Raw genomic sequence first — 14218 nt, 5'->3', positions numbered from 1 at the left:
GTAGGGACTTCCCTGGTGGCTCAGTGATTTAAGACTCCAGGCTCCCAATGCAGGGGGCCCAGGCTTGATCCCTGGTCAGGGAACTAGACCCTACATGCATGCCACAACTAAGGAGCCAGAGAGCCTCAACTAAGGAGCAGGTGAGTGGCAATTAAGAAGCTTGGCTGCTGCAGCTAAGACCCAGCACAACCAAATTAATTAATTAATTAAATATTAAAAGAATTCATTTGTAGACTAAAATTCCTATAACCCACGCACTTTTTCCTAGATCAAATCTTCCCCCTCAGTGTTAAATTCAGAGGCATTCAAGTCAATCTATATGTTGTGCTCTAGCAGGGGAAGTTGAATATTCTCTATTAGATATGTTTGCATATCGATTTGCCCAAATATCTGATTGTGTATATGAAGAACTGGAATTAACAAAATTATCTATTTTTTCCTCTGTATTCAAATAGTAAGCAGATAAAAGAATCAGAGCTGAGCTACAAAGAGTTTCAAAACAGTTTTGAAATAGGCAAATGCTTTTAATATTGCTGGCCCTATTTCAATGAGTCATCACATCTGAATAGAGGGAACTTTAATGAATTAGAAAATGACCATTAAGGATTTTAAAACTCCCACTCTAGAACAAGGGCTTGCTTTCAAATAAACCATTTTGTAGTAGTAGTTATGCTTTTACTGTTTGTTTATTTAATAACTGACTTTCTCAAAATAATGTTACTGCTATTATCCTCTTGATAAGGAGAGGTTTTCTGAGGTTTTGTTTTTTATATGCCACATATGAGCGAAATCATATGTTATTTGTCTTTCTCCATCTGACTTACTTCACTTAGCATAATAACTTTTAGATCCACCCATGTTGTTGAAAATGGCAATATTACTTTTTTTATGGCTGAGTTGTATTCCTTTGTGTGTGTGTGTGTGTGTGTGTGTATGTGTGTGTGTGTGTGTGTGTGTGTGTATATATATATATATATATATATATATATATACACACCACATCTTTTCCATTCATTCCATAAATGGGCACTTAGGTTGTTTCCATATCTTGGCTATTGTAAACAATGCTGCGATGAACATAGGGGTGCATATATCTTTTTGAATTAGTGTTTTTGTTTTCTTCAGATAAATACCTGGAAGCGAATTAGCTAAATCGTATGGTAGTTCTATTCTTAATTTTTTTTGTAATCTCCATATTGTTTTCCATAGTGACTGCACCAGTTTACATTCCCACCAGCACTACACAAGGGTTCCCATTTCTCCACATTCTCTCCAACACTTGTTATTTCTTGCCTTTTTGATCGTAGTCATTCTAATGGGCATAAGGTGATATTTGTGGGTTTGATTTGCATTTCCCTAATAATTAGTGATGTTAACCAACTTTTCATGTGTCTATTGGCCAACTGTATGTTTTCCTTGGAAAAATGTCTCTTCAGGTCCTCTACCCATTTTTTAATTGGGTTGTTTGTTTTTTAGTTGTTGTTGAGTTGAATGAATCTTTTATATATTTGGATATAACCCCTTATCAGATGTATGACTTGTAAATGCCCCATTCAGTAGGTTATCTTTTCATTTTATTGACAGTAGATTTTGCTGTGCAGAAGCTTTTTAGTTTGATGTAATCCCACTTATTTTTGTTTTTTTCCTTGCCTGAGGAGACATATCCAGAAAGACATTACTAAGACTGCCATCAAAGAGCATACTGTCTAAATAGTAGTTTTATGGTGTAGGGTCTTACATTCAATTTCAATCCATTTTGATTTTTGTGTATGGTGTGAGATAGTGGTCTAGTTGCATTCTTGTGCATCTGGCTGTCCAGTGTTCCCTACACCAGTTATTGAAGAGACGATCCTTTCTCCCTTGTATGGTTCTTTGCTTCTTTGTCATAAATTAATTGTCCATATATGTGTGGTTCTATTTCTGGGCTCTCAATTATGTTCCATTGATCTATGTGTCTGTTTTTCTGCCAATATCATGCTGTTCTGATTACATAGCTTTATAATATAGTTTGAAATCAGGAGTATGATATCTTCAGCTTTGTTCTTTTTTCTCAGGATTGCTTTGGCTCTTTGGGGTCTTTGGTGGTCCCATATAAATTTTAGGAGTTTTTTGTCCTATTTCTGTGAATAATGATAGGGATTGCATTGAATCTGCAGATTGCTTTAGGTAATATGGACACCTTTAACAATGTTAATTCTTCCAATCCATGAGCATGAAATATCTTTTCATTTATTTATGTCTTCTTCAATTTCTTTAAACAATGTCTTGTAGTTTTCAGTATATAGGTCTTTTACTTGTTTGGTTAAATTTATTCCTAGGTATTTTATTCTCTTTGTTGTGATTGTAAATGAGATTGTTTTCTTAATTTCTCTTTCTGTTAGCTCGTTGTTAGTGTACAAAAACACAACAGATTTTTCTATATTGATTTTGTGCTCTGCAAGCTTACTGTATTGGTTTATTATTTCTAATAGATTTTTTTGGTGGTATCTTTAGAGTTTTCTCTATATATAATCATGTCATCCACAAATATATATAATCATGTCATCCACAAATCATGTCATCCAGTTTTACTTCTTCTCTTCCAGTCTGAATGTGTTTTATTTCTTTTCCTTGCCTAGTTGCTCTGTCTAGGACTTCCAGTATTACATTGAATAAGAGTGGTGAGAGTGGGCATCCTTGTCTTGTTCCTGATATTAAGTGGTAGCTTTCAGTTTGTTACCATTGAGTATGATAGCTGTGAGTTCATCATATATGGCTATTTTTATGATGATGTGTATTTCTTCTATACCCATTTTGAGAGTTTTTGTCTTGTCAAATAGTTTTTCTGCATGTATTGAGATGAACATGTAATTTTTATCCTTCATGTTGTTAATGTATTGAATTATGTTTATTGATTTATGATGTTGAACCATCAATGCATCCTGGAATAAATCCCACTTGATCATGGCAGTTTCTACTGAGGAATCTTGATAGCCTGATGGGAGTTCCTTTGTAGTTTACTATCCTTTTTTTTTCCTGGCTTCCTTTAAAATTCTTTTTCATTGACTTGACAATTCTCCAGAAAACAAACTTAAATTCACAGAATCTAACTGAGAGAGAGTTAAACATAGCTGTCATGAAGAAACTCAATGAGCTACAAGAAAACTCAGAAAGGCAGTTCAATGAGGTCAGGAATAAAATTAATGATCAGAAGGAATACTTTACCAAAGAGACTGAGACTCTAAAAATGAACCAAACAGAAATTCTAGAGCTGAAAAACTCTATAAATGAGATGGAGCATTGGAAATAGAGCAGACCATAAGGAAGAGAATTATTAAGCTCAAAGACAGAAAGCTAGAAATGATTCAGGGAGAAGAGGAACAAGAACTAAGTTTTTTTGTTTGTTTTTTAAATGAATAAACTCTATGAGGACTATCTGACTCCAATAGAGAAGGCAGTATAAAGATAATGGGTATTCCAGAAGAAGAAAGGGAGAAGGGAGTAGAGAGTTTATTTAAAGAAATAATAGCTAAGAAATTTCCAAACCTAAGGAAAGAACTGGATATACAAGTCCATGAAGCTAAGAGAACACTTTTGTTGAGTTATGGATGTTTCATTGGTTGTAGTTTGTGTGTAGATTGAAGGGGTGAGACAAAGAAAGTGTCTTCTGCCATGATGCTGATGTCACTCGTGCAAAATTTCCATTAAAAGGCAAAGATTTATACACTAGAATTTTTTTCACAGTACAAGTACAAATACAAGTGCCCTCCTTTTACTTTAATAACTCACTTCTCCTTAAAACATTTTTAAAATATTAAAAGTGACTATCAAGAGAGGCAATGAAGGGTGGATGTTCATAGGTGACTCTTCAAGATGCTCCTCTAGCATTTGACTTTTCTTCCTGTGATTCTCTGGCAAAATGGTTTCTAGCACCACTAACAAATGCTGTAAAAATTCTCATTGTGCATGTGTCCATTATCTAGACACCAGCTTTGCTGGTTCCTACTCATTTACTTCCCACAGCTTTTATAGTACACATCCACCAAAATATAGCAATTTCCTAAATCCCACACTGAACATGGGAGAGATTTTATTAGTTAGAATCCAAAGAATGTTACAGTAAGTTCCTGAGGGCCAACAGGAAATGCTTCTAAGGGGCTCTTCTTTAGAAAAGGAAAGTACATTGTATTAGAGAAGAGTTAGTAAGAAGTAGAAAATAACATTCATAAACTTGAAATTTAACTTGCATTTATATATGAGAATAGTATCCTGCTTTATAGAAATATTTCTATAATCTGGAAAAAAGAGATTATTTTTTAACATGATACACATTTTCAAAATTGACTGAACTGGAGGAATACTTGAAAAGAACAATTCCTTCAGAAGAGGTTAGACATGAGTTTAAAGAGCTGTCATACAGAAGGCAATATGAAGTTTGAATACTTTTGTACAACTATTGTTAAATTATAGTTCATCTTAAAAGAATAGGAGATTCCCATATTATTCAAGCTATTCCAGACTACTGGGGGAAAAATGAGCTTTCCTGTTTATTTTCTGAAGTTTTTCTAATCTTAATTCCAAACTTGATAATGCAGGAGTCTAAGGTACAAAAGTCTGTTTTCATTAAAAAAAAAAAGTGTTGATAAAGAATCATGTTGCTTAACTGTTTTCATTAGAATGATTTATCTTTATTCATGATATATTAATTCTGTTTAAAATAAATTATAGCTATTTTCCACTGCATTGTTTTAACATATTTTGTTCTTTGTTACATGGCTTTCAACTGTTTTTTTTTCTTCTTCAGCTTGTTTATCTAGTTTTTCTTTTTTATTTTCTTATATAAGCTTTGCTTTTTAGAGCAGCTTTAGATTCACATCAAAAGTGAGCAGAAAGTACAGAGAATTCCCATATAATACTTCCTTCTCAACTTATTTTTAATATTAATTTTTCCAATCAAATTTCTTGCCTTAACTTTTCTCTTTTGTCCAATCTGATCCTTGTGTTTCCTTATTACTTATTACTCCAATATTGATTCTTTTAAAATTTTAACTCTTTTTTACTTTTTAAAATCTCTTTCCCTGCTTTATTTCATAACTCACTTTTACATTTTCAATTTTTATTTTATTTATTTTAATCTGTTATTTTAAATTATTTTCTTTACACAGATAGACCTTTATTATTTCTTGTTATGCCATTTTAATTTATTTTATTATTTATTGTTTATTATTATTTATTTTTACTCAACTTATTTGTTTGTATTCTGTTCTTTCATTTTATTTCATTGGTTTTATTTCATAATTCTTTAATTCTTTCCCATTTATTTCAAATATTCACTATTAACAATTGTAATTGCTTTTAATTTTATAAGTTATTTTCCTATGAACAATAAAAGCTAGAGAGGGTGTGGAGAAAAGGCAACCCTCCTACAGTGTTTGTGGGAATGTAAATTGGTACAGCCACTATGGAGAACAGTATGGAGGTTCCTTAAAAAACTTAAAATAGAACCACCGTATGATCCAGCAATCCCACTCCTGGGCATATATCCAGAGAAAACCATAATTCAAAAGGATACATGCACTCCAGTGTTCATTGCAGCACTATTTACAATAGCCAAGACATGGAAGCCAACTAAATGTCCATTGACAGAAAAATGTATAAAGAAATTGTGGTATACACATATACAATGGAATATTACTCAGCCATAAAAAGAATGAAATAATGCCATTTGCAGCAACATGGATGGACCTAGAGATTATCATACTAAGTGAAGAAAGTCAGAGAAAGACAAATATCATATGATATCACTCATATGTGGAATCTAATTTAAAAACGATACAAACAAACTTATTTACAAAACAGAAGCAGACTTATAGATATCAAAAACAAATTTATGGTTTCCAAAGGGGAAACATGGTGGGAGGGATAAATCAGGAGCTTGGGATGAATACACGCACACTACTATATATAATATACATGACCGATGGGGACCTACTGTATAGCACAGGGAACTCTACCTGTGATAACCTATATGAGAAAATAATCTAAAAAAGAATGAATATATGTATATGTATAACTGGATCACTTTGCTGTACACCTGAAACTAACACAACATTGTAAATCAACTATACTCCAATAAAATTAAAATATTAAAAAATAAGTTATCTTTCTATGGTATATAGAAAACCATTTAATCTGGGTGGCCCAAGCAGGAAGAGTTTGTGATGGACAAGGAGATAAGAAAAAGACAAAGAACCTTAGTGATTGTTCATGTTACTGTCCTGCAATGTAAACCTTTTTCTACATAAATTTCCAGCCAAAAGCCTTGTGTCTTATTCTTGATGGAAATAAAAAAATAGTGTTGGTGTTCAACACATTATGATTTGGTAAAGAGACAACCTTTAATGGACTGAGATAGTCTACAAAATTAAATAAATTTGTTCAAGTAGGAATGCAGGAAAGAGGTAATGAAAAGTGTATTCTCCCCCTCACCACACATATCCTTGGAGCAAGGGAAGGCATTCTGAGGATGAATATCCTCAGGTATCATTAGCATTTAAAGGAACATGGTGAAATCGTGACAACTGGATGACTTTTGAGGATCTTCAGACTTTACCTCAGGCTGCACAGTTGAACCTTATTGCTTTTGGCTCTTAATGAATTTGGATCTTATAGAACTCCAATTTGACTTTCTGCTTCAGTGTGACTTGAGAGGAGTAAAAGGAGCAGAATCATGCATTTCACTTTATATATATTTTACCTCAAAACATGATTTTGCTTTGAAAAATTATAGGAGAAATATCATTCAGGTCTTAGTTTTTGAAAAACCATGAAGAATTGTGCTACTCTTTGCTTTGGCTGCTAGGGAGGTTAAAATCAACTTTTTGCACTACCTTTAGTGAGACTTTTCATTTACATAACTGAGTTCTAATATCCTCTTGTATTTACTGTACAATAATCTTTCTATGGGATCAGTATGTTTATTTATTTTTCAACGTACATGTGGCCTTTTAATTGATAATATAAATTCACCACCCTGGTTAAATGATAATGGACAAAAAAGTAATTAAATAAGAAGGTGATTATTACTCCCATACAAATTTACCCTCTCTCACTTTGACTGGTCCCTAATTGCTGCTCAGTAATCCAGTTACGCCTTACCTGTTGTTTAGTATTATATGCTCTAGAGAATCCATTTAAAATATTCACCCTCATGGTCCTTCCTCTGAGGAAGCCTTCAGAATGCAGGGTCAGATCTCCATAGCTTTCCCTGTTGGATCAGAGCATCCCTAGGCTATTCTATGAGACAAGGAGCCTTTATGGTCTGGATGTTTGTTGTGGTGTCCAAGCCAGGAAGTAGCTGTAGAGTGGTCAGTAACTAGCTATATGTCCTATGCAGTTTACTTAGGACCTACTTTCAACAGGGCAGTTTATAAATCCTCTGACTTCTAACTTTTCAGTTATCTTTGTTCCTTGTTCTTTATAATTATTCCTAAGGAATTCCATGTAACTATTACACTCACAAGAGGCTCCTGTAACTTTATTGTGCCTACAAGAGTGGACTTTTGGACTCACTGCCCTAATCCAGTACAGATGAAATAGGAGGTTAATGTTTTACTAACAGCAATTAGTAGCCAAGTAGGACAGTCTGAAATTTAAATTTATAAAAGAAAACTAATAGAAAACAAAAATATCATCAATAGGAAAAAGATGTGCAAGAGGAATTGTTCTTAATTTCCTTTTATCTGTGACTCTTTATGAGATCCTATAGGTACTTCACAGTACCTATCATCATCCTATAGGTACTTCACAGAAAGCATGGAGTCCTCAATTTGCCCAAGTACTGTTTAGTCATTCCTTCCGCCCCTTTCTACACTCACTGCTTGTCCGAGTCTAACATGTCATCACTTTATGACTTCCTTTTGACTTCTTTTGGACAGTCTCTTAACTTGCTTCCCTGTCTCTGTATTTCCCCTGTGATCTAAATTCCATGTCATTCACAGACTAATCTTTCAGGTCATATGTTAAATGCTACTTACAGGACTTTTAAAATTGTATCCAGGAAGGATGAAGTTATTGACATGACATAGAAAGTATTTTATGGTTTGGACTGTGCCTACCTTTGGAGCCTCATTTTGGGCCCTTCTTCCCCATGGATGCTATAATCCAGCCATGCTAAACTCACTATGAGAATTTGATGCGCAAACTCTCCATCCACTTCTGTTTTTCCCTATGTTGTTACTTCCCTCTGGTTGAAATGTTCTTTTCTCTCTTGATTGCCCTCTTCCAAAAATGAACTTAAGTTTTCACTTAGCTCAGGATTTTCTTTATATTCCAGTCAGAGTTTATTGTCTGTTTTATAATGCTTCGTATGATATTTTATTTAACTGAGTGATTATGCTTTGACAGAGTTAAAATCAGAAGCATGACTGAGGTATCCAGGAGGTGTGAGGGGATTTATCTACCCAGTATGGTCCAATTCTTTTTTGTTGTTGCTGCAGCAGTAAATCAGCATGGCTTAGCATTTAAGCCCAGGTGACACAGGTTTTTCTGTTGTGAGATGACTTAGCTAACTCTTGTCATTGTGGGTAAAGTGAATTGCTCCTGCTCTTTCCTCCCACTACCATAATGACTGCAGTTTCTCATGATGGCGGCTGATCTGTGTACTTTCCTCCACTCTTATGTCTCTTTTCTATATTCAGAGTGGAATGGAGTTTAGAGATTGTTCTCTAGCCTGTCCTATTTTCCAGAATTACTTTTCTGGATAAGATATTCTTTACAGTTTCCCATAGGACCATGCCACCTGCTTTGGAAGAACTCCAGGGCTCACCATGTGAGATATGAATTCACTCTTCGCACCCAGACATGTTAGGTCTGAGACTTTATTGTATTCAGCAGCTGTTCTTCATAATTTGTCATTTGCAATTATAGCCATTACCCATTTTAGTAAAGAGAGAGTTTTCTTCTCCGTTTTCTAAGAAGTTTTCTTTTCAGTTTTCTCTTGGCTTCAAAGGGAAGAACAGAGTAGAAATGCCTTTAAAGTGCCTCCTTAACTGCAAACTCCCCTTAAATCTTACTTCCACTTCTACTGTATTACTGAACCTCTTCTCTGGTACAGTTCTAATGATTTCCTAATTGGCAAATTCAAACTGTTTTCTCTGCTGACAGCCTCTACATTGAAAGCTCTTGTTCCTATCAGTTCTTTTAGAGTACAAATCTCAGTTTAATCTTTTTTCTCATTCTTCTTTGTCTCTTCTTTTCCAGTCTCATTCTACAGTTTTTCCCTCTGTTGCTAATAAAAATACATGCATTCATTTTTGTACCTGTAGCACTTTCTGTACTGCTGTTAATAGCCCTTAGCATAGGCTGAGTTCTTAATATATCTGTATGCACAATTTTCTTCCTTTCTAGGGTACTTGTTACTTGAGCATGAAGTTTTATCTTTCTTTACTTCCTTTTGCATAGTAGATAATAAAATGTTTCCTGAATTCAAGTTGTTAAATTATTTTATTAGTTAGATTGCCTCTGCATTGTTTTTATTCACCAGGATCTATTATTAACCAGTTAAACTGATAAATATATTAAAATATCATTAATAGTGACGAGAACAAAAGGAAAAAGCATTATGGCAATGGAATATGAATCTAAAAAAACAAAACTCTGGACCATAAGTCTGGGGACCTGTTTACCACATAGACCCAGCATTATCAGAATTGAACATGAGGTCTTAAGCAGGCACAAATCAAGTTGATAAAAGTGAAAGTTATATTTATTTTTAAAATGTTAATTTTTAAGGTTTTTCTGATATTCAGAGATCTACTTTTAGTCTTCAGATAGAAAAGTATGTTGAAATACTACCAATTTTTGGTCAATGCTCTGTAAAAACTATTTTAATGTATATATCATTGTCATAAAAATTATAAATAAAACATGGTAGAGGTATGCAATTTTTTTTTTTTTTTTTTCAGTACGCAGGCCTCTCACTGTTGTGGCCTCTCCCGTTGCTGAGCACAGGCTTTGGACGCGCAGGCTCAGCGGCCATGGCTCACGGGCCCAGCCACTCCGCGGCATGTGGGATCCTCCCAGACCGGGGCACGAACCCGTGTCCCCTGCATTGGCAGGTGGACTCTCAACCACTGCGCCACCAGGGAGGCCCAAGAGGTATGCAATTTTAATTAAAATATAGGAAAGACCCACCAATAAAACAAACATATTCTCTGAGAAGCCATCAGCTTAATAAAAATACCCAACACGTACTAAAACTAGCTGTGGAAGCACTAGAAAAAATATGCTTTATCAGAGCTTCTTTCTTCATTATCACAACCTCACAGCCAACCCTTTCAAAAATGAAGTTGCCTCTATTATGAGCAATTATAAGTTTGGTTGGGGAAATACATACACACATATCCACAGAGTTAGAATTAATCCTTTCCCTTGTTTAACCACAAAAATGATTGTGCTTACATTTTCAGCTAAAGAGATTTTATGAAAAGCTTATTTTTTGCAACTCTGCCTCTTAGCCTGAGTTGACCCAAGGTCTTTGCTTATTAAAAGAGTCCTATTCATGATTTATGAGATATGACTAGTGCGTTTATTACTATTGCTTCTTGTGCTCTACATCTTGATTACAGTGTAACTACAGAATTAAAAAAAACACCTCTTATCTATGATTGTGAAACTTGGGTCCATTAACACAGAGTTTACAGAACAGTGTACAATACCTTCTTAATAATCCAAACACCATAAGAAAACACATATATTGCTCGTTGAATTACATAAGAGGGTTAACTCAGTTTAGATAGCCCTAGCATATGCACAGTCCTTAGATACATGATTTGTACATGGTAATCCACTTGATTAATTAATTGAATTTATTGATTAATGTAATAAAGGTGAATAGCTGATCCAAAAACTTCCAAGAATAGTAGTTATTTCATATTTACATTTGATCTATTAAATCTCCAGAGAACATAATTAGAATTTAATTATTCAAAGTATCCTGAAAATACATCCCCATGGAATTGGGAAGAAGCAATGATGTTTCTGCTTGGGGAAGTCAGAGAGTATTCCAAAGAAGTGTCTACACTTACCTGAAGCTACTCCTTTCTTCCTTGCCTGTGGCAGTCCCTGTTAATGGAGCTCACACTGTACTCTTTTCCTCTGTGCCTAGATGTGGTCTTTCATGTTCTTTTTTTTTTTTTTTTTTAATTTTACTTATTTATTTTTGGCTGCGTTGGGTTTTTATTACTGTGCACGGGCTTTCTCTAGTTGTGGCGAGCAGGGGCTACTCTTCGTTGCGGTGCACTGGCTTCTCATTGCAGTGGCTTCTCTTTGTTGCGGGGCACGGGCTCTAGGCATGTGGGCTTCAGTAGTTGTGGCTCGCGGGCTCTAGAGCGCAGGCTCAGTAGTTGTGATGCACAGGTTAGTTGCTCCGCGGCATGTGGGGTCTTCTCAGACCAGGGATCGAACCCGTGTCCCCTGAATTGGCAGGCGGATTCTTAACCACTGCACCAGCAGGGAAGTCCGGTCTTTCATCTTCTTAACAGAGTACTCCAGAAACTAATTTTAAAAGGGATGGAATGTTTTTACCAACCTAGGCTGAGCATCTTAGACAAACCTGACATAGACAAGTGAATATAAAATGCTCCCAGAACTCCTTGCTAGTAAAGAATCTGGCCGAGAACAGAGGTATTGGTTGAAGGAGCCACGGATGGACGCTGGAGTGAGAATTTATCAAACACTAGCAATTTACTTTAATGATCATTTCCTGAGAAGTTCTAAAATATTTTCAATGTTTAGAGAATTTGTTTAGTAACTAAATGGAAAAGTGTCTACTAAGAGAAAACTCCATGCACTTATAAGAACATTCTACTTGCCCCACTGTTTTTCTTACCTATCTCTGTTTGCCAATATCTATAATACAGATTTTGGAAAACATATTTTGCCTCATGAATTTAAGAATGATTCCATTTTCTATCATGACATTGGCAGTGCTGTTTTTTCTTTCCTTTCTAAGTTTGTTCTTCAGTAAAGAAATCAGATACAACTTTGACTTTGTATTTCCTGATACCTTCCTCAAAATGGTTTGACATGTTGTGTGATAAATCATGCACTAGAGGCAAGAGTGATGGTGATGAAAGTGTTGCAGTTTGAGACTATAAATATATGGATTCAATAGATACATTTGGCCCAAATGAAAAGATGAGAGTTCCTCCATCATTAGCAGGTCAGGTGCTTGCTGCACAAAGGCAGGTCAGCTTTAAGGGCAGGGTCTGCTTCCCACACAGGCAGGAGTGCCAGGCTAATGTGAGTTCAAGAGCAGAGTTATGGCTGCTGATTTCCCAGCTACATCCTCCTCCATTTATCACCATACTGTACATTCTCAGAGACTTTGGTGAGGGAGTACATATAGGACAGAACAAATTATTCAATTTCAATTTAGACTAAAATTAAATTTAAATCTCATTTTATATGTGTATCTAAGTCCCACAAAAATGTCAGTTCAATTTGAAACAAGATTAATAAATAACTAGTATATATTTAATCCTATCTAAGCGTCAAGTATTGTACTAGGGTTTCATTTGTATTATCTCCCTTAATCTTTAGAGGAAAGAAAAAAAGAGTTATAAGTACTATTACTGTTTTACTTTACAGAGGAGGAAATGCATCAAAGGAAATAAAATGTGTGTGTGTGTGCATGCGTGTGTGTGTGTGTGTGTGCGTGAGAGAGAGAGAGAGAGAGAGAGAGAAGAAGGGAATATTCCATGCAATATAGACCCCCAAATCCACACTAGTAGATACTATAGTAAAAGAGAAAAGCAAAACAATTGTAGCTGGGATCAAAAAATAAATAAAAGGCAAATATTTCTGTGGATAAGAAATAGAAAAACAAAACAAAACAAAAAACCAAAGCAGTGAGTAGGGCTGAAGTTATGGTCCTGCAAGGCTGTGGATCTGGGTGAAAAAAAGAAAGGCTACATGTTTGGCTGCTGTAGGAAACAAAAGTGCCAGTTACAGGTTGAGCTAACAGAACTATGACTGCTGCCTTAGAAAAAGAGAGAGGGATGAGTGGGCTGGCATGATTCTGATAAGGCAGTTAAAGTGGGGGAGAGAGAGTGTAAATAATCACATGACATTCTCTTTTTCAATATAAGTCTGCATATTAAGTAGTATAGTACTAAGAAAGACATACTCAGTGATTAAATACTCATGATAAACTCACTCTACATACAATTATAATAGGAATAAGTATGTTTTCAATTATTTAAAAAAACCTGAAAACCAAAACAAGAAGATATGAATATAAAAGAAATATCAATTGAAATCTTGGTATTAAAAAGATACAGTCTCTTTCACTGAAAACTTTGCTATTTTATGAGATTTAGGTTAAAGTGTGTCCAATGGTATGGTGCTCCAGCATTTCTTCCAAGGCTTGAGTGCTCTTAGCACTACACACTTGCTCAAATACCAACATCTATGGATTTCTGCAGATTGAGTTTTCTCTAAGAACCTCAGAATTTAATTCTCATCCCGAGACTGTCTACCCTCTGTCTCCAGGCATCCTTCTGGCTAAAAGAAGATAAACTCTCTGCATATAGCTTCTCTTTCTTTCCAGATCCAAGTTCGGGTTTGGGTTTGAAGGCAGGAGTTCTGTTTTTCTGGCCTCAAGCTTTCATGTGGAGAAGCTTCAGCTTGAGTTACTGTTTTGCTCCAACCACGTCTGAGTTTTCTGTATTTTAGAACTGATCATCTGTGGAAAAGTTGCATTTTGTATGGCTCACCCATGTAGTCAGTTTATCAGGACAGTGTTGAGCTCAAAAAGGGCAAAGGCCTATGTTTTTACTGGGAAAATGGATTTGATGCAGTGCAGAGGGGTAGGAGCCCACTGCTTCTACACTTCAGACCAGTTTTGAACAGTAATAGAACTATCCTGAACTTAGAGTTTAGATAGTGGTATGCTTAATTATTTCCTCATTGCCTCAATACCCAACAAAGCCTAAGACTTTTACAATCTATTCAGTAGTGCTTCATATAAGAGCAGTAGTTGAGGATATTGGAATTGAGAGGGTTGGATGGTCAGAACATCTATTGAGGAATCATTTTTCCAGAATTTCTTTTGGTTATTACATTTTTACTTGATGTTTGTGGAGCTCCAACTCTTTTTCTAACAACAACAATACATGGTCTGTCCATTTTCAATGGATATGTTACACTGATGAATTCAACTACTTCTTTTGCTCAT

General features: G+C 35.2%; 1 long non-coding RNA gene across 1 annotated transcript in view; it reads left to right on the top strand.

The window, feature by feature from the left end:
* LOC307187967 overlaps positions 1 to 14218 on the top strand; it is a 454431-nt gene that overhangs the window by 151225 nt on the left and 288988 nt on the right. Inside the window, exon 2 of the long non-coding RNA XR_013828768.1 lies at positions 9945 to 10137. This is a non-coding gene — a long non-coding RNA (uncharacterized lncRNA). The remainder of the gene's footprint in view (positions 1 to 9944; positions 10138 to 14218) is intronic.

The sequence above is a fragment of the Stenella coeruleoalba genome, assembly GCF_951394435.1.
Source record: "Stenella coeruleoalba genome assembly, chromosome: 6".
NCBI lineage: Eukaryota > Metazoa > Chordata > Mammalia > Artiodactyla > Delphinidae > Stenella > Stenella coeruleoalba.
The sequence above is the reverse complement of the archived record's forward strand: the minus strand, read 5'-3'. Positions and strand labels throughout refer to the sequence as shown.